Source organism: Rattus norvegicus, chromosome 14 (genome assembly GCF_036323735.1).
Source record: "Rattus norvegicus strain BN/NHsdMcwi chromosome 14, GRCr8, whole genome shotgun sequence".
Classification (NCBI taxonomy): domain Eukaryota; kingdom Metazoa; phylum Chordata; class Mammalia; order Rodentia; family Muridae; genus Rattus; species Rattus norvegicus.
This window is the reverse complement of record NC_086032.1, coordinates 88362580-88385060: the sequence shown is the minus strand read 5'-3', so window position 1 is coordinate 88385060 and position 22481 is coordinate 88362580. Positions and strand designations below refer to the sequence as shown.

General features: G+C 40.7%; 1 protein-coding gene across 1 annotated transcript in view; it reads right to left on the bottom strand.

The window, feature by feature from the left end:
* Abca13 (ATP binding cassette subfamily A member 13) overlaps window positions 1-22481 on the bottom strand; it is a 502723-nt gene that overhangs the window by 204808 nt on the left and 275434 nt on the right. The gene's annotated exons all lie outside the window — the stretch shown is intronic.

The following is a 22481-nucleotide window of genomic DNA, read 5'->3' as shown; positions in this document are numbered from 1 at the left end:
ATAAAGAAAATGCATATATTTTACATATCTTCACAAATTACACTTGTTTGCATTTCTTTTGTCTCAATCACATCACAAAACAAATCAAATACATCCTATGTTTCATTGGTCATTCATTTCATTAGTGTAACTTATGACAGCATGAAATTCTATAATATAACTGATAGTCTACACCCCAGAGGATATAAATCTAACTGAAATGAGACCATGAACCTGCAGCAGCTATACATGTGAGCAAGGCTGGTCAAAATCACCAAGAATACTGGGTGGGGAAAGGAGAGGAAATAAAATCTATGCTCAACTCGGGACCACAGGTAAGACCAACTTTTCTGCTGCAAGAAAGCTGCCTGGTGAGCTTGGGACACACAGAGGCAGAATTCCTCTAGGACCGGGCACGTCCTGTGTTTACCGGAAGTCCCACACCCGCGGATACCGAACTGCAGCAGCTCTCTGCTCCCAGACCCCATGAGAGAGAGAGACCTCACCGCCTGGTCAGGTGGGCACTCCTGAGGCTGCAGAGCGGAAGAGACCACCAACACTGCCCACCCCTGCCCACATCCCTGGCCCAAGAGGAAACTGTATAAGGCCTCTGGGCTCCCGTGGGGGAGGGCCCAGGAGCGGTAGGACCCCTGCCTGAGACACCGCCAGAACCTGAAGGAAACAGACCGGATAAACAGTTCTCTGCACCCAAATCCCGTGGGAGGGAGAACTAAACCTTCAGAGAGGCAGACAAGCCTGGGAAACCAGAAGAGACTGCTCTCTGCACATACATCTCTGACGCCAGAGGAAAACACCAAAGGCCAGCTGGAACCCTGATGCACTGAAGCTCTGGGAAAGGGCGGCACAGATCTTCCTGCTTGCTGCCGCCACAGAGAGACCGAGGGCAGCACCCCGCGAGCAAACTTGAGCCTCAGGACCACAGGTAAGACCAACTTTTCTGCTGCAAGTGACCTGCCTGGTGAACTCAAGACACAGGCCCACAGGAACAGCTGAAGACCTGTAGAGAGGAAAAACTACACGCCCGAAAGCAGAACACTCTGTCCCCATAACTGACTGAAAGAGAGGAAAACAGGTCTATAGCACTCCTGACACACAGGCTTATAGGACAGTCTAGCCACTCTCAGAAATAGCAGAACAAAGTAACACTAGAGATAATCTGATGGCGAGAGGCAAGCGCAGGAACCCAAGCAACAGAAACCAAGACTACATGGCATCATCGGAGCCCAATTCTCCCACCAAAACAAACATGGAATATCCAAACACACCAGAAAAGCAAGATCTAGTTTCAAAATCATATTTGATCATGATGCTGGAGGACTTCAAGAAAGACGTGAAGAAATCCATTAGAGAACAAGTAGAAGCCTACAGAGAGGAATCGCAAAAATGCCTGAAAGAATTCCAGGAAAACATAAATAAACAAGTAGAAGCCCATAGAGAGGAGACACAAAAATCCCTGAAAGAATATCAGGAAATCATAAATAAACAAGTAGAAGCCCATAGAGAGGAGTCAGAAAAATCCCTGAAAGAATTCCAGGAAAACACAATCAAACAGTTGAAGGAATTAAAAATGGAAATAGAAGCAATCAAGAAAGAACACATGGAAACAACCCTGGATATAGAAAACCAAAAGAAGAGACAAGGAGCTGTAGATACAAGCTTCACCAACAGAATACAAGAGATGGAAGAGAGAATCTCAGGAGCAGAAGATTCCATAGAAATCATTGACTCAACTGTCAAAGATAATGTAAAGCGGAAAAAGCTACTGGTCCAAAACATACAGGAAATCCAGGACTCAATAAGAAGATCAAACCTAAGGATAATAGGTATAGAAGAGAGTGAAGACTCCCAGCTCAAAGGACCAGTAAATATCTTCAACAAAATCATAGAAGAAAACTTCCCTAACCTAAAAAAAGAGATACCCATAGACATACAAGAAGCCTACAGAACTCCAAATAGATTGGACCAGAAAAGAAACACCTCCCGTCACATAATTGTCAAAACACCAAACGCACAAAATAAAGAAAGAATATTAAAAGCAGTAAGGGAAAAAGGTCAAGTAACATATAAAGGCAGACCTATCAGAATCACACCAGACTTCTCGCCAGAAATTATGAAGGCCAGAAGATCCTGGACTGATGTCATACAGACCCTAAGAGAACACAAATGCCAGCCCAGGTTACTGTATCCTACAAAACTCTCAATTAACATAGATGGAGAAACCAAGATATTCCATGACAAAAACAAATTTACACAATATCTTTCTACAAATCCAGCACTACAAAGGATAATAAATGGTAAAGCCCAACATAAGGAGGCAAGCTATACCCTAGAAGAAGCAAGAAACTAATCGTCTTGGCAACAAAACAAAAAGAATGAAAGCACACAAACATAACCTCACATCCAAATATGAATATAACAGGAAGCAATAATCACTATTCCTTAATATCTCTCAACATCAATGGCCTCAACTCCCCAATAAAAAGAAATAGATTAACAAACTGGATACGCAACGAGGACCCTGCATTCTGCTGCCTGCAGGAAACACACCTCAGAGACAAAGACAGACACTACCTCAGAGTGAAAGGCTGGAAAACAACTTTCCAAGCAAATGGTCAGAAGAAGCAAGCTGGAGTAGCCATTCTAATATCAAATAAAATCAATTTTCAACTAAAAGTCATCAAAAAAGATAAGGAAGGACACTTCATATTCATCAAAGGAAAAATCCACCAAGATGAACTCTCAATCCTAAATATCTATGCCCCAAATACAAGGGCACCTAAATACGTAAAAGAAACCTTACTAAAGCTCAAAACACACAATGCACCTCACACAATAACAGTGGGACATTTCAACACCCCACTCTCATCAATGGACAGATCATGGAAACAGAAATTAAACAGAGATGTAGACAGACTAAGAGAAGTCATGAGCCAAATGGACTTAACGAATATTTATAGAACATTCTATCCTAAAGCAAAAGGATATACCTTCTTCTCAGCTCCTCATGGTACTTTCTCCAAAATTGACCATATAATTGGTCAAAAAACGGGCCTCAACAGGTACAGAAAGATAGAAATAATCCCATGCGTGCTATCGGACCACCATGGCCTAAAACTGGTCTTCAATAACAATAAGGGAAGAATGCCCACATATACGTGGAAATTGAACAATGCTCTACTCAATGATAACCTGGTCAAGGAAGAAATAAAGAAAGAAATTAAAAACTTTTTAGAATTTAATGAAAATGAAGGTACAACATACCCAAACTTATGGTACACAATGAAAGCTGTGCTAAGAGGAAAACTCATAGCGCTGAGTGCCTACAGAAAGAAACAGGAAAGAGCATATATGAGCAGCTTGACAGCACACCTAAAAGCTCTAGAACAAAAAGAAGCAAATACACCCAGGAGGAGTAGAAGGCAGGAAATAATCAAACTCAGAGCTGAAATCAACCAAGTAGAAACAAAAAGGACCATAGAAATAATCAACAGAACCAAAAGTTGGTTCTTTGAGAAAATCAACAAGATAGATAAACCCTTAGCCAGACTAATGAGAGGACACAGAGAGTGCGTCCAAATTAACAAAATCAGAAATGAAAAGGGAGACATAACTACAGATTCAGAGGAAATTCAAAAAATCATCAGATCTTACTATAAAAACCTATATTCAACAAAACTTGAAAATCTTCAGGAAATGGACAATTTCCTAGACAGATACCAGGTACCGAAGTTAAATCAGGAACAGATAAACCAGTTAAACAACCCCATAACTCCTAAGGAAATAGAAGCAGTCATTAAAGGTCTCCCAACCAAAAAGAGCCCAGGTCCAGACGGGTTTAGTGCAGAATTCTATCAAACCTTCATAGAAGACCTCATACCAATATTATCCAAACCATTCCACAAAATTGAAACAGATGGATCACTACCGAACTCCTTCTACGAAGCCACAATTACTCTTATACCTAAACCACACTAAGACACAACAAAGAAAGAGAACTTCAGACCAATTTCCCTTATGAATATCGACGCAAAAATACTCAATAAAATTCTGGCAAACCGAATTCAAGAGCACATCAAAACAATCATCCACCATGATCAAGTAGGCTTCATCCCAGGCATGCAGGGATGGTTTAATATACGGAAAACCATCAATGTGATCCATTATATAAACAAACTGAAAGAACAAAATCACATGGTCATTTCATTAGATGCTGAGAAAGCATTTGACAAAATTCAACACCCCTTCATGATAAAAGTCCTGGAAAGAATAGGAATTCAAGGCCCATACCTAAACATAGTAAAAGCCATATACAGCAAACCAGTTGCTAACATTAAACTAAATGGAGAGAAACTTGAAGCAATCCCACTAAAATCAGGGACTAGACAAGGCTGCCCACTCTCTCCCTACTTATTCAATGTAGTTCTTGAAGTTCTAGCCAGAGCAATCAGAGAACAAAAGGAGATCAAGGGGATACAGATCGGAAAAGAAGAGGTCAAAATATCACTATTTGCAGATGATATGATAGTATATTTAAGTGATCCCAAAAGTTCCACCAGAGAACTACTAAAGCTGATAAACAACTTGAGCAAAGTGGCTGGATATAAAATTAACTCAAATAAATCAGTTGCCTTCCTCTATACAAAAGAGAAAGAAGCCGAGAAACAAATTAGGGAAGCGACACCCTTCATAATAGACCCAAATAATATAAAGTACCTCGGTGTGATTTTAACCAAGCAAGTAAAAGATCTGTACAATAAGAACTTCAAGACACTGAGGAAAGAAATTGAAGAAGACCTCAGAAGATGGAAAGATCTCCCATGCTCATGGATTGGCAGGATTAATATAGTAAAAATGGCCATTTTACCAAAAGCAATCTACAGATTCAATGCAATCCCCATCAAAATACCAATCCAATTCTTCAAAGAGTTAAACAGAACAATTTGCAAATTCATCTGGAATAACAAAAAACCCAGGATAGCTAAAGCTATCCTCAACAATAAAAGGACTTCAGGGGGAATCACTATCCCTGAACTCAAGCAGTATTACAGAGCAATAGTGATAAAAACTGCATGGTATTGGTACAGAGACAGACAGATAGACCAATGGAATAGAATTGAAGACCCAGAAATGAACCCACACACCTATGGTCACTTGATTTTTGACAAAGGAGCCAAAACCATCCAATGGAAAAAAGATAGCATTTTCAGCAAATGGTGCTGGTTCAACTGGAGGGCAACATGTAGAAGAATGCAGATCGATCCATGCTTATCACCCTGTACAAAGCTTAAGTCCAAGTGGATCAAGGACCTCCACATCAAACCAGACACACTCAAACTAATAGAAGAAAAACTAGGGAAGCATCTGGAACACATGGGCACTGGAAAAAATTTCCTGAACAAAACACCAATGGCTTATGCTCTAAGATCAAGAATCGACAAATGGGATCTCATAAAACTGCAAAGCTTCTGTAAGGCAAAGGACACTGTGGTTAGAACAAAATGGCAACCAACAGATTGGGAAAAGATCTTTACCAATCCTGCAACAGATAGAGGCCTTATATCCAAAATATACAAAGAACTCAAGAAGTTAGACCGCAGGGAAACAAATAACCCTATTAAAAATGGGGTTCAGAGCTAAACAAAGAATTCACAGCTGAGGAATGCCTAATGGCTGAGAAAAACCTAAAGAAATGTTCAACATCTTTAGTCATAAGGGAAATGCAAATCAAAACAACCCTGAGATTTCACCTCACACCAGTGAGAATGGCTAAGATCAAAAACTCAGGTGACAGCAGATGCTGGCGAGGATATGGAGAAAGAGGAACACTCCTCCATTGTTGGTGGGATTGCAGACTGGTAAAACCATTCTCTAAATCAGTCTGGAGGTTCCTCAGAAAATTGGACATTGAACTGCCTGAGGATCCAGCTATACCTCTCTTGGGCATATACCCAAAAGATGCCTCAACATATAAAAGAGACACGTGCTCCACTATGTTCATCGCAGCCTTATTTATAATAGCCAGAAAATGGAAAGAACCCAGATGCCCTTCAACAGAGGAATGGATACAGAAAATGTGGTACATCTACACAATGGAATATTACTCAGCTATCAAAAACGAGTTTATGAAATTTGTAGGGAAATGGTTGGAACTGGAAAATATCATCCTGTCTGAGCTAACCCAATCACAGAAAGACATACATGGTATGCATTCATTGATAAGTGTCTATTAGCCCAAATGCTTGAATTACCCTAGAGCCCTAGAACAAACAAAACTCAAGACGGATGATCAAAATGTGAATGCTTCACTCCTTCTTTAAATGAGGAAAAAGAATACCCTTGGCAGGGAAGGGAGAGGCAAAGATTAAAACAGAGACTGAAGGAACACCCATTCAGAGCCTGCCCCACATGTGGCCCATACATATACAGCCACCCAATTAGACAAGATGGATGAAGCAAAGAAGTGCAGACCGACAGGAGCCTGATGTAGATCGCTCCTGAGAGACACAGCCAGAATACAGCAAATACAGAGGCGAATGCCAGCAGCAAACCACTGAGCTGAGAATAGGTCCCCCGTTGAAGGAATCAGAGAAAGAACTGGAAGAGCTTGAAGGCGCTCGAGACCCCAAAAGTACAACAATGTCAAGCAACCAGAGCTTCCAGGGACTAAGCCACTACCTAAAGACTATATATGGACTGACCCTGGACTCTGACCCCATAGGTAGCAATGAATATCCTAGTAAGAGCACCAGTGGAAGGGGAAGCCCTGGGTCCTGCTAAGACTGAACCCCCAGTGAACTAGACTATGGGGGGAGGGCGGCAATGGGGGGAGGGTTGGGAGGGGAACACCCATAAGGAAGGGGAGGGGGGAGGGGGATTTTGCCCGGAAACCGGGAAAGGGAATAACACTTGAAATGTATATAAGAAATACTCAAGTTAATAAAAAAAAAAATGGGGTTCAGAGCTAAACAAAGAATTCACGGCTGAGGAATGCCTAATGGCTGAGAAACACCTAAAGAAATGTTCAACATCTTTAGTCATAAGGGAAATGCAAATCAAAACAACCCTGAGATTTCACCTCACACCAGTGAGAATGGCTAAGATCAAAAACTCAGGTGACAGCAGATGCTGGCGAGGATATGGAGAAAGAGGAACACTCCTCCATTGTTGGTGGGATTGCAGACTGGTAAAACCATTCTCTAAATCAGTCTGGAGGTTCCTCAGAAAATTGGACATTGAACTGCCTGAGGATCCAGCTATACCTCTCTTGGGCATATACCCAAAAGATGCCTCAACATATAAAAGAGACACGTGCTCCACTATGTTCATCGCAGCCTTATTTATAATAGCCAGAAAATGGAAAGAACCCAGATGCCCTTCAACAGAGGAATGGATACAGAAAATGTGGTACATCTACACAATGGAATATTACTCAGCTATCAAAAACGAGTTTATGAAATTTGTAGGGAAATGGTTGGAACTGGAAAATATCATCCTGTCTGAGCTAACCCAATCACAGAAAGACATACATGGTATGCATTCATTGATAAGTGTCTATTAGCCCAAATGCTTGAATTACCCTAGATCCCTAGAACAAACAAAACTCAAGACGGATGATCAAAATGTGAATGCTTCACTCCTTCTTTAAATGAGGAAAAAGAATACCCTTGGCAGGGAAGGGAGAGGCAAAGATTAAAACAGAGACTGAAGGAACACCCATTCAGAGCCTGCCCCACATGTGGCCCATACATATACAGCCACCCAATTAGACAAGATGGATGAAGCAAAGAAGTGCAGACCGACAGGAGCCGGATGTAGATCGCTCCTGAGAGACACAGCCAGAATACAGCAAATACAGAGGCGAATGCCAGCAGCAAACCACTGAACTGAGAATAGGACCCCCGTTGAAGGAATCAGAGAAAGAACTGGAAGAGCTTGAAGGGGCTCGAGACCCCATATGTACAACAATGTCAAGCAACCAGAGCTTCCAGGGACTAAGCCACTACCTAAAGACTATACATGGACTGACCCTGGACTCTGACCTTATAGGTAGCAATGAATATCCTAGTAAGAGCACCAGTGGAAGGGGAAGCCCTGGGTCCTGCTAAGACTGAACCCCCAGTGAACTAGACTGTTGGGGGGAGGGCGGCAATGGGGGGAGGGTTGGGAGGGGAACACCCATAAGGAAGGGGAGGAGGGAGGGGAATGTTTGCCCGGAAACCGGGAAAGGGAATAACACTCGAAATGTATGTAAGAATTACTCAAGTTAATAAAAAAAAAAATCTATGCTCAAGTCATCTTGAGTTTGCAATTCACTGAGCCAGCACCTTGGAAATCTCAAAATATAAACAAACAAAAACACCAAAACAAAAGAAAACAAAACAAAACAAAAGCAAATAAAAAACCCTCAGGAGTCACATGTTTAAATAATGTAGTTTATTTAGGGTAGTTGGAAACTCATCTATAAAAACCACATACTGAGAGCCTACACACCTGAGAACAGAAGTAAGACCAACTTTTCTGCTCCAAGTGACATCCCCGGTGGACTCAGGACACACAAAGGCAGAAGTCCTCTGGGACAGGGCACTTCAGGTTTCTGGCTGTGCTAGGAACTGAACTGAACAAACCCCACAGCTCCCTGCACCCAAATCCCATGGGGGAGTGAGCTGAACTCCCAGAAGTATGGAAAATTGTGAGACCTCAGGACAGACTGCCACTTCTGCCAACTTCTGCACATATTCCTGGCCCAGGAGGAAACTGCATACTGCCTCTGGATACAGGAATACAGGAGCAATCAGCAGCAGGAACCTGCTGGTTTCTGCCTGCCCCAGGAAATGAACTGAACCAGTCACACAGCTCCCTGCACCCAAATTCCCTGGGGGGAGACAGCTGGATCCTCAGAAGTGAGAACACTCCAGAGAACTCAGACAAGACAACTACTTTCTGCCCACATTCCTGACCCAAGAGGAAGTCACCTAGTGCCATCTGTGCTCCCTGAGAAGAGGGACCTAGGAACAGTGAGGGGCAAGGCCCTTAGGGTTTCTGCCTGCTCCAAGAGTTGAAAGCCAGCCACTTAAAGTGCCTACAAACCTGAGAGCAGAGTGCTATCTTCCTAGATCTGGCTGAAAGAAAATAGGTCTACAGGAGTGCTGACACACAGGCTTACAGGAGGGTCAAGCCACTGTCAGACACAGCAAGACAAGCTAAGACCAGAGACAAACTGATGGCAAGAGGCAAGCACAGGGTCCTAAGCAACAGAAACCAAGACTACTTGGCATCATCAGAGCCCAGTTCTCCCAACAAAGCAAATACTGGATATCCAAACACATGGGGAAAGCATGATTTAGATTTAAAATCACATTCTATGATGATGATGGAGGACTTTAAGAAGGACACAAAAACTCCCTTAAGGAATTACAGGAAAAAACAACCAAACAGGTGAAGGAATTGAACAAAACCATCCAGGATTTAAAAATGGAAATAGAAACAATAAAAAAGCACAAAGGGAGACAACCCTGAAGTTAGAAAACCTAGGAAAGAGATCAAGAGTCATAGATGCAAGCATCACCAACAGAATACAAGATATAGAAGAGCGAATCTCAGGGGCAGAAGATACCATAGTAAACACTGACACAACCATCAAAGATAATGTAAAATGCATAAAGCTTATAACCTAAAACATTCAGGAAATATAGGACACAATGAGAAGATCAAACCTAAGGATAATAGGTATAGAAGAGAGTGAAGAATCCCAACTTAAAGGGCCACTGAATATATTCAACAAAATTATACAAGAAAACTTCCCTAACCTAAAGAAAGAGATGCCCATGACCATACAAGAAACTTACAGAACTCCAAATATATTGGACAAGAAAAGAAATTCCTCCTGTCACATAATAGTTAAAACACCAAATGCACTAAAAAAAGAAAGAAAGAATATTAAAAGCAGTAAGAGGGAAAGGTCAAGTAACATATAAAGGCAAATCTATCACAATTACACCAGATTTCTGACCAGATACTATGAAAGCCAGAAGATCATGGGAGTATGTCATACAGACACTAAGATAATACAAATGCCAGCCTAGGCTACTATGTCTAGCAAAACTCTCAATTGACATAGATGGAAAAACCAATATATTCCATGACAAAACCAAACTTACACAATAGCTTTCTATAAATCCAACCCTACAAAGAAATATAATAGATAGAAACTCCAATACAAGGAGGGAAACCATACCCTAGAAAAAGCAAGAAAGTAATCCCCTTGCAACGAAACCAAAAGAAGAGAGACACAGAAACATAATTTCACCTCTAACAACCAAAATAACAGAAAGCAACAATCACTATTCCTTAATATCTCTTAATTTCAATGGACTCAATTCCCCAATGAAAAGACATAGACTAACAGAATGGATCCATAAAGAGGACCCAGCATTTTGCTGCATACAGGAAACACACCTCAATGACAAAGATAGACACTACCTCAGAGCAAAAGGCAGGAAAACAACTTTCCAAGCAAATGGTCTGAAGAAACAAACGGAAGTAGCCATTCTAATAGTGGATGAAATTGACTTTCAACAAAAAGTCATCAAAAAAATAAGGCAGGAAACTGCATATTCAAAGGAAAAATTCACCAAGATGAACTCTCAATCCTAAACACCTATTCTCCAAATGCAAGGTTATCTGAATTCATAAAAGAAATGATACTAAAGCTCAAATCACACATTGCACCTCACACGATAATAGTAGGACATTTCAACACCCCGCTCTCATCAACGGACAGATCATGGAAGCAGAAATTAAACAGAGACATAGAGAAACTAACAGAAGTTATGAACTAAATGGATTTAACAGATATTTATAAAACATTCCATCTGAAATCAAAAGTATATACCTTCTGTTCAGAACCTCATGGAATTTTCTTCAAAATTGACCATATAATCTGACACAAAAAGCAAGCCTCAACAGATACAGAAAGATAGAAATAATCCCATGCATCCTATTAGATCACCATGCACTAAGACTGGTCTTCATTAACAACAATAATCATGGAAAGCCCACATATATATGGAAGTTGAACAATGCTTAATCAATGACAACTTGGTCAAGGAAGAAATAAAGAAAGAAATTAAAGACTTCTTAGAATTTAATGAAAATGAAGATACAACATTCCCAAAATTATGGGACACAATGAAAGTGGTACTAAGAGGAAAATTCATAGCTCTGAGTGCTTGCAGAAACAGGAGAGAGCATATGTCAGCAGCTTGACAGCACGCCTAAAAGCTCTAGAACAAAAAGAAATAAATAAACCGAAGAGGAGTAGAAGGCAGGAAATAATCAAACTCAGGGCTGAAATCAACCAAGTAGAAATGAAAAGGACTATACAAAGAATCAACAAAACCAGGAGCTGGTTTTTGAGAAAATCAACAAGATAGATAAATCCTTAGCCAGGCTAACCAGAGGTCACAGAGAGTGTATCCAAATTAACAAAATCAGAAATGAATGGGGAGAGATGGCAACAAAATCTGAAGAAATTAAAAAAAATCATCAGATCCTACTATAAACGCCTATATTCAATTAAAATGGAAAATCTGGAGGAAATGGACAATTTTCTAGACAGATACCAGGTACCAAAATTAAATCAGGAACAAATAAACCATCTAAACAACCCCATAAGTCCTAAAGAAATAGAAGCAGTTATTAAAAGTCTCCCAACCAAAGAGAGCCCAGGTCCAGATGAGTTCAGTGCAGAATTCTATCAAACTTTCATAGAAGACCTCATACCAATACTGGCGAAATTATTCCACAAAATAAAAACAGACGGAGCACTACCAAATTTCTTCTATGAAGCCACAGTTACTCTTATGCCGAAACCACACAAGACCCAACAAAGAAAGAGAACTTCAGACCAATCTCCCTTATGAATATCGACACAAAAATACTCAATAAAATTCTGGCAAACCAAATCCACAATACATCAAAACAATCATTCATCACGATCAAGTAGGCTTCATCCCAGGGTTGCAGGGATGGTTCAATATAAGAAAATCCATCAATGTACTCCACTATATAAACAAACCCAAAGGTAAGAAATAAATGATCATTTCATTAGATGCTGAGAAAGCATTTGACAAAATTCAACACCCCTTCATTATAAGAATTCTGGAAAGATCAGGAATTCAAGGCCCATATCTAAACATAGTAAAAGCAATATACAGCAAACCAGTAGCTAACATCAAACTAAATGAAGATAAACTTGAAGCAATCCCACTAAAATCAGAGACTAGACAAGGCTGCCTACTCTCTCCCTACTTATTCAATATAGTACTCAAAGTCCTAGTCAGAGCAATCAGACAGCGAAAGGAGGTCAAAGGGATACGAGTTAGAAGGGAAGAAATCAAAATATCATTATTTGCAGTTGATATGATAATATACTTGTTACCCCAAAAGTTCCACTAGAGAACTACTTAACCTGATAAACAACTTCAGCAAAGTGTCAGGCTATAAAATTAACTCGAACAAATTAGTAGCCTTCCTCGACTCAGAGGATAAACAGGTTGAGAAAGAAATTAAGGACATGACACCCTTCACAACAGTTCCCAAATAATATAAAATATCTTGATGTGACTTTAACCAAGCAAGTGAAAGATCTGTATGATAAGAACTCCAAGTCTCTAAAGAAAGAAATTGAGGAAGATCTCAGAAGATGGAAAAACCTTCCTTGGTCATGGATTGGCAGACTTAATATAGTAAAGATGGCCATTTTGTCAAAAGCAATCTACAGATTCAATGCAGTCCTCATCAAAATTCCAACTCAATTCTTTATAGAGTTAGATAGAGCAATTCGCAAATTCATTTGGAATAACAAAAAACCCAGGATAGTGAAAACTATACTCAACAACAATATAACTTCTGGGGAAATCACCATCCCTGACCTCAAGCAGTATTACAGAGCAATTGTCATAAAAACTGTATGGTATTGGTACAGAGACAGTCAGATAAATGAGTAAAATAGAATTGAAGATGCAGAAATGAAACCAAAAACCTATGGTCACTTGATCTTTGACAAAGGAACTTAAATCATCCATTGGAAAAAAAGCATTTTTAATGAATGTTGCTGGTTCAACTGAAGGTTAGCATGTGGAAGAATGCAAATCGATCCATTTTTACTGCCCTTGTACAAAGCTTAAGTCCACATGGATCAAGGACCTCTACATCAAACCAGATACACTCAAACTAATAGAAGAAAAAGCTTGGAAGAGTCTCGATCACATGGGCACTGGGGAAAATTTCCTGAACAAAATAGCAATGGCTTATGCTCTAAGATCAAGAATTGACAAATGGGCCCTCATAAAACTGCAAAGCTTCTATAAGGCAAAGACAACTGTCATTAGGACGAAATGGCCACCAACAGGTTGCAAAAAGATCTTTACCAATCCTACATCTGATAGAGGGCTAATACCCAAAATATAAAAAGAACTCAAGAAGTTAGACTCCAGAGAGCCAAATAATCCTATTAAAAAATGGGGTATAGAGCTAGAAAATTATCAGCTGAGGAATATCGAATGGCTGAGAAATACCTAAAGAAATGCTCAACATCCTTAGTCATCAGGGAAATGCAAATCAAAACAACACTGAGATTTCACCTCACACCAGTCAGAATGGCTAAGATCAAAAACTCAAGATGCTGATGGGGATGTGGAGAAAGAAGAACACTCCTCCATTGTTGGTGGGATTGCAGACTGGTACAACCACTCTGGAAATCAGTCTGGAGGTTCCTCAGAAAATTAGACATTGAACTACCAGAGGACCCAACTATACCCCTCCTGGGCATATACCCAAAAGATGCTCCAACATACAACAAAGACACAAGCTCCACTATGTTCATAGCAGCCTTATTTATAATAGTCAGAGGCTGGAAAGAAACCAGATGCCCTTCAACAGAGGAATTGATTCAAAAAATGTGGTACATCTACACAATGTAGTACTACTCAGCTATCAAAAACATGACTTCTAAATCAGGAACAGATAAACCATTTAAACAACCCCATAAATCCTAAAGAAATAAAAATCGTCATTAAAGGTCTCCCAACCAAAAAGAGCCCAGGTCCAGATGAGTTCAGTGCACAATTCTATCAGACCTTCATAGAAGACCTCATACCAATACTATCCAAACTATTCCACAAAATTGAAACAGATGGAGCACTACCGAATACCTTCTACGAAGCCACAATTACTCTTATACCTAAACCACACAAAGACACAACAAAGAAAGAGAACTTCAGACCAATTTCCCTTATGAATATTGATGCAAAAATACTCAATAAAATTCTGGCAAACTGAATCCAAGAGCACATCAAAACAATCATCCACCATAATCAAGTAGGCTTCATCCCAGGCATGCAGGGATGGTATAATATATGGAAAACCATCAATGTAATCCACTATGTAAACAAACTGAAAGATAAAACCACATGATCATTTCATTAGATGCTGAGAAAGCATTTGACAAAATTCAACACCCCTTCATGATAAAAGTCCTGGAAAGAAAAGGAATTCAAGGCCCATATCTAAACATAGTAAAAGCCATATATAGCAAACCAGTAGCTAATATTAAACTAAATGGAGAGAAACTTGAAGCAATCCCACTAAAATCAGGGACTAGACAAGGCTGTCCACTCTCTCCCTATTTATTCAATATAGTTTTTGAAGTTCTAGCCAGAGCAATCAGACAACAAAAGGAGATCAAAGGCATACCAATTGGAAAAGAAGTAGTCAAAATATCACTATTTGCAGATGATATGATAGTATATTTAAGTGATCCCAAAAGTTCCACCAGAGAACTAGTAAACTTGATAAACACCTTCAGCAAAGTGGCTGGGTATAAAATTAACTCAAATAAATCAGTAGCCTTCCTCTACACAAAAGATAAACAAGCCAAGAAAGAAATTAGGGAAGCGACACCCTTCATAATAGAACCAAATAATATAAAATACCTTAGTGTGAATTTAACCAAGCAAGTGAAAGATCAGTATGATAAGAACTTCAAGCCTCTGAAGAAAGAAATTGAAGATGATCTCAGAATATGGAAAGATCTCCCATGCTCATGGATTGGCCGGATTAATATACTAAAAATGGCCATTTTACCAAAAGCGATCTACAGATTCAATGCAATCCCCATCAAAATACCAATCCAATTCTTCACAGAGTTAGACAGAACAATTTGCAAATTCATCTGGAATAATAAAAAATACCCCATGATACTAAATTTATCCTCAACAATAAAAGGACTTCTGGGGGAATCACTATCCCTGAACTCAAGCAGTATTACAGAGCAATAGTGATAAAAAGCTGTATGGCATTGGTACAGAGACGGGCAGATAGACCAGTGGAACAGAATTGAAGACCCAGAAATGAACCCACACACCTATGGTCACCTTGATTTTTGACAAAGGAGCCAAAACTATCCAATGGAAAAAAAGATAGCATTTTCAGCAAATGGTGCTGGCTCAACTAGAGGTTAGAATGTAGAAGAATGCAGATCGATCCATGCTTATCACCCTGTACAAAGCTTAAGTCCAAGTGGATCAAGGACCTCCACATCAAACCAGATACACTCAAACTAATAGAAGAAAAAATGGGGAAGAATCTCGAACACATGGGTCCTGGAGAAAATTTCCTGAACAAAACACAAATGGCTTATGCTCTAAGATTAAGAATTGACAAATGGGATCTCATAAAACTGCAAAGCTTCTGTAAGGCAAAGGACACTGTGGTTAGGACAAAACGGCAACCTACAGGTTGGGAAAAGATCTTTATCAATCCTACAACTGATAGAGGGCTTGTATCCAAAATATACAAAGAACTCAAGAAGTTAAACTGCAGGGAGACAAATAATCCTATTAAAATTGGGTTCAGTGCTAAACAAACAATTCACAGCTGAGGAATGCCGAATGGCTGAGAAATACCTAAAGAAATGTTCAACATCTTTATTCATAAGGGAAATGCAAATCAAAACAACCTTGAGATTCCACCTCACACCAGTGAGAATGGCTAAGATCAAAAACTCAGGTGACAGCAGATGCTGACAAGGATGTGAAGAAAGAGAAACACTCTTCCATTGTTGTTGGGATTGCAGACTGGTACAACCATTCTGGAAATCAATCTGGAGGTTCCTCAGAAAATTGGACACTGAACTACCTGAGGACCCAGCTATACCTCTCTTGGGCATATACCCAAAAGATGCCCCAACATACAACAAAGCTCCATGCTCCACTATGTTCATCGCAGCCTTATTTATAATAGCCAGAAGCTGGAAAGAGCCCAGATGCCCTTCAACAGAGGAATGGATACAGAAAATGTGGAACATCTACACAATGGAATATTACTCAGCTATCAAAAACAATGACTTTATGAAATTCATAGGCAAATGGATGGAACTGGAAAATATCATCCTGAGTGAGGGAACCCAATCACAGAAAAACACACATGGTATACACTCATTGATAACTGGATATTAGCCCAAAAGCTGGAATTACCCAACATACAATCCATAGACCACATGATGCTCAAGAAGAAGGATGACCAAAGTGGGAATGCTTCACTTTTCTTAAAAGGGGGACACTACCTAAAGACTATACATGGACTGACCCTGGACTCTGACCTCATAGGTAGCAATGAATATCCTAGTAAGAGCACCAGTGGAAGGGGAAGCCCTGGGTCCTGCTAAGACTGAACCCCCAGTGAACTAGACTGGTGGGGGGAGGGCGGCAATGGGGGGAGGGTTGGGAGGGGAACACCCATAAGGAAGGGGAGGGGGGAGGGGGATGTTTGCCCGGATACCGGGAAAGGGAATAACACTCGAAATGTATATAAGAAATACTCAAGTTAATAAAAAAAAGGGGGGGGGACAAATTATTCATAGGAGGGGATATGGAGGCAAAGTTTGTAAGTTTATTGAAAGAACAGCCATTCCGAACCTGCCCCACATGTGCCCCATATATATATACAGCCACCAAAACCAGATAAGATTGATGAAGCTAAGAAAATGCATGCTGATAGGAGCTGGATATAGATGTCTCCTGCAAGACACAGCCAGAGCATATCAAATACAGAGGCAAATGCTAGCAGCAAACCATTGAACTGAGAACAAGACCCCTGTTGGAGGAATTAGAGAAAGGATTGAAAGAGCTGAAGGGGCTTACAACCCCTTAAGAACTACAATGCCAACCAACCAGAGCTCTCAGGGACCAAACCACTACCCAAAGACTATACATGGACTGACCCATGGCTCTAGCTGCATATGTAGCAGAGGATGGCATTGTTGGGCACCAGTGGAAGGAGAAGTCCTTTGTCCTGCCAAGGTTGGACCCCCAGTGCAGGGGAATGTCAGGGGGGCTGCAAGGGGGGATTGGAACATCCTTACAGAAAAAGGTAAAAGGGATGGGATAGGGGGCTTATGTCTGGGAAACCGGGAAAGGGACTAACATGAAATATAAATAAAAAAGCCAATAATAATAATAATAAAAACACCCACTGAATGTATGTCCCCTAAGGATTCTGATATACCATGTCACTAAAGCAAGTAAGTTGTGACTTAGTGGTGTCAGTGTTCATTTACAGCTGGAAGAAGATCAAGCTTGATGTGTTTAAATCCTGATATTTGTCGCAAACCAGCAAAGATATAGTGAAGGGGAAAAGAATATAAGCCAAGACAGTAGGACCAGTGGTGTGTTAGGGACAATGAAGCCTTTGGCTGCATTTGGATACTTGGGGGACACTTAGGAATGGCTGAAATAAGGACCTCTAATGTACATCAAGGAGTATTCATCTAGGAGGGGTGCTTTAGCCCCACCCCAGAGGTCAAAGGTGCTCAGCCATGTAGCAGTGATGCTCTATGAAGAGGGCACAGGCTCTCTTGTTGACAGTGCTGGGCCAACTTTGTGACCACAGATACAGGGCTCACCAACCAGGTTATAAGAATATCTCATCTGTAAAGCCAGTGATGACCATATCTGTCCATGCTTGGTAGATTCTGGCTGAAGAGGCTTTGAATCATGTCCGTAGCCAAAGTTCACTGATAGGAGAAGCACAGTACATGGTCTCTGTAGCCGTCGTGTATGTGTGCTTCCTTCCCTCCCATATACCTACCACAAAAACAACCAGAGAGTTCCAAGTCCCTCTGGCCCTGGCCACCCTTCTAGGGTTTTAGTTTCACTGCCTGTCCAACAGCTAGGTCACGCTCAGCATGACCACTCTCGTCCTGAACTTCTGACTTATAATAAACAGCATCGTGAGTCAGATTCCTTTAAAAAAGCAAAGAGACGTGAATTTGACAACACATTCCTGGTCTGACCCTTTCCACAGGGGAAGACACATGGAGAGGACCCAGAGACTGAAGCAGAGAGCCAGCAAGCCCACAGGGAGAGGTTTATACTCTCTCTTCATGTGGTTAATTAGCTCTGACAGAATCCGACTGAGGAAAAGCTGTATCTTCAACACTGGTCAAGGTCAGGAGGTTTGTTAGCTCTTAGGTAGTTCTCTCTTTGGAAAGATAACAAACACTACTGATCCTCAGCAAGATTGCCAAGAAAAGCGGCACCACTCATCCCACTGCAAATAAAAACAGTGTTGACAATAACTTAGAATAACACAGCGCATAATGCCAGTCAAACATCCCTGGACACAACAGTTCATCGCGGTGTGACTTGGTTCCTTGGCAAACTAAATGGTGATAATAAGGCATGTTGTAGGAACACTAAAAGCAGTAAATGTGCTTTTAAGAGAGACTGATGGGGACCATGCCTGGCATGTAACATGCTCACGCTGTCTCATCCTGACTTGCCAGAGGACACGCACATGATAGGCTTCATTATGTAATTCTCAAATCAATCTACTAAGATAAGTACCTCTATCCCCACCGTAGATGAAGGCTTGGAGGATGAGCACGATAATCATTCGCTCAGCATATACACACAGAATGAAACTAGAAAGAAAACTGTGTGCTGAGAATTGTTCACTGAATGAGAACTCATCTCTGAGTTTTAATTTTAAAAGAAATTTTTATTTGATGGTTGGCCACATGCAACTATATCGTGGCGTGTATTTTTATAAGTACATTTTAAAATAGTCTTCATGCCTTCTCCCTCTCTTACACACATGCACGTGCATATGCGCACGCACACGCGCGCGCGCGCGCACACACACACACACACACACACACACACACACACACAAACCTATGCAGACGGATATGTATATGTCTAAGATTGTGGTGTATACATGTGTGTTGGTTGTATGTTCGTGCATATTGGAGAAAGAAGCAGAATAAGACATGGGTTTTCCAGGAGCAATCTCAAAGGACAGTTGGGTATGTTATCAGAACAATTAGTACACAGCCAGCAGTATCTAGGTGCTGTGTGTGCAGTGTTTCTCTAGCTTGGGAGTGTGAAAAGCAAACAAATCCAAGATCATAAGGAAGACAGGGGTGCCATCTAGTGTTGACTTTCCTCAGCTGCAGGCACACTGACCAGGGGTTTCGGGAACTAAAATGCCAAAGGAGACCAAGGGACAGAACAGAAGGGTCACATTTCTCAAAAACAACTTGAAACTGAATCCTGTAGGCAAATGTACAGGCTCCTGGTACGGACATGCCTTTGCAGTTTGGATCTATAAACCCGTGTTAAATAGAAGCAGTCGGCCTCCTGTTGCAAGCCTCCCTTTTGGAACAATCTCATGGAAACCAAAACCTAGAACAGGATGGAAAAGGTCAGGGTTTAATAAAACAAAATATACGAAAATGATTCCAATATTCCACTAGGTTCTGGAACTATAAGTCCCCGTTTTCAGTTCAAGGTATAACTTATCATTTGACATAGATTTTCTACAAAAGATTATCAATTTTGCTTCACCTCTCTACTTATGAAGAGATGCAAACTACTGTAAATTTTCTCATTATAGGTAAAATTGTGAAAGGCCTTCTGCTACAAATGTTCCTACAAAATGGATATAAAGGAGGTATGAGCTCATGCATAGGACATTGTCTGATGGAGCTGACCATCTAATATCCCAGGCTCACTTTCTAGCCTATGAAGCCTCTTGTATTTGTACACTTTGCTGACAAGAACATCACATTTGTATACCTGGTCCTGTTCTTTGGTTGATTTTTCAATCACTTCTATATGAAAGGGGGCCAGAGGACAGTTCAAATAGAACAAATATTCCCCACACCTCTTTGCCTTTATACAAAAGAGTTGGACACTCATCTCTCACCTCATCTAATATTTTGCATCTCACAAAGGTTACATCAGTCATCTCAAGTAAACAAATCGTCACAACTGCGCACACTGCTCCTGGTTTTATTCAGACAAAATGAATGGATATGAAATATGCCATGTTCAGGTTAGATCCCAAAGATATTAACTAACAAGAAGAAAAATGAGCAGAAAACAATGTAGCTTTAAATGCAATGGCTAGGGACTTTCTGTCCTTTTTTTCTCTTTTTTTTGAAGAAAATAAGTTCAACCGTTTGGAGATTCTTGGTTTGGAAATGCATGTCTCTTTAATTAAGAGAAGCTTCAGGGTGTAAGCCTGCTCCCATAGCCTGGTGTCATCCGTGCACTGATAGTACTATCAATCCTTGGGCTGGAGGGCAGTGGTTCACCGGCTGTGCTCTCTGTTTAAAGGGTACTGGCAAATGGTGTCCGACCCCAGACGCAATCCACTCTCAAAGCGTCAGTGTGATGGACTATACCCAGACATGGTCAGCACACCCTGCCTTTGGCGGGTGCTAGATGAGACTGAGCCACCTTCTACTGACAACAGAGTTGGGCTGACTGATGACAGTGGCCAAGATGAAATTGCCAAGCTTTAACTAAAATACAGCATGGCCTGTGTTTTGTTTCGGTTTCTCCTAAATGATATAGGTTTGCTTCTCTTTTTGCTTTTTACAAGCAAAAGATGACACTCGGATAAATAAGTCACAGGAGTGAGTAGGACTTTCTCCCAAATGCGGGGTTCTGGCCAAGGTGCCTCTATTGAACAATGCAGTGAGTTGCACCTGACAGCACAAGCACCCTATCATCATACAGGAGCACCACTGCTCTGGGACGACCACCTTGTCATATCGACCACAGGCTTGGAAACCTAGAATGACACATCCATTACCTCATGGTTTTGCAGGTCAGAGTATAAAATGAGATTCCTGAACCGCAATCCAGGAAGAACATACTCTCTTGTCCCCATGCCATGGACGGTAGCCTCATGCACCATTTTCTACTGCTGCTGTATTAGGATATCAGTGTTTCCTATCTGAGCATGCTAGAACCATCTGATACAGACATTTCTTATATTAGCTCCACCCAGAAAACAGAGGTGCTTCTCCTCATCCTAAGTTCTGCCAAGTGACATTTATAGGGTCCAGAAATTAGGACGTGACCGTTTGAGGGAACTCGTTATTCATCTTATCGTGCCTTCAGAACATGTTTGAACCAAGAATGATGACTGCCTTAGATATATGTTCAGATACCCTGAAGACAGTGAGACAACTGACAGGGCAGCAGAAACCATCATGGAGTCCACTAAAGCTCTGATTCTTGATGGTAGAAAATGTGATGCCTTCCCTGGCTCATTTGTTCAGGGCAGAGCAGGTGTGATACGTTAGATGAGGTATAAAAAATTAACTTTAAGTCACTCACAGTCTCTAGCACCCCAAAATGGCTCTTTATAAAGCAAAAGTGTCAAATACAGGCTCCAGGGCTCCAACCTGATGGACTGAAACCACAATGTTTAAATCACAGGCAGCATCCAAAAGTGCTTGACCTTGAGTTTTAAATTAAGAAAACTTAAGTACAAAACTGAAGCCACCTCAAAATAGTAACTGGTTGTATTTTGATAAAAATAAGCAAGGGAAGGTAAGGAGGGGGAGGGGAGAAAAGGGGAAAGGAGGGAAGGATGAAAAGAGAAGGGGAGGAAGGGGAGGGAGATAGAGAGAGAAAAAAAGAGAACACATTCTCAAGAAATCTAAGACCTTCTTCCTTCTCTGCCTTCCTCCTTTTCTTCTGTTGATTGGGGGAGGCTCATTAATATATAACTTCAGTTATATATTAATAACTGAAATCATAGGAAATAGGAAAGCATCAAAGACAAGAATCAAGTTTCTCATTATCCATCAGACCAGACAAAAACAATCACAGAGGAAATATGAGTGAATTCTTATTATTAAGTAGAAGTGAGTTCTTCAATTTCAATATTAAAGCAGAAGGAGAAGAAAAAGCATGCTGTTCTTTGTCTAAGACAGAACCTAAGGCCACCAACTTCCAATAGCTGAACTAACCAGGACTTTTTGGAAAATCAGCCCTTCTGAGCCACCATAATGTGATGGAGGGTAGCTTCCCTGGCCAGACAGTAAAATATGTTAGAAGATACAAGAGAAAACGTGAAAGACCTGCCAAGGCTGGTATGGTTTAAACATCAAATTAAGAATT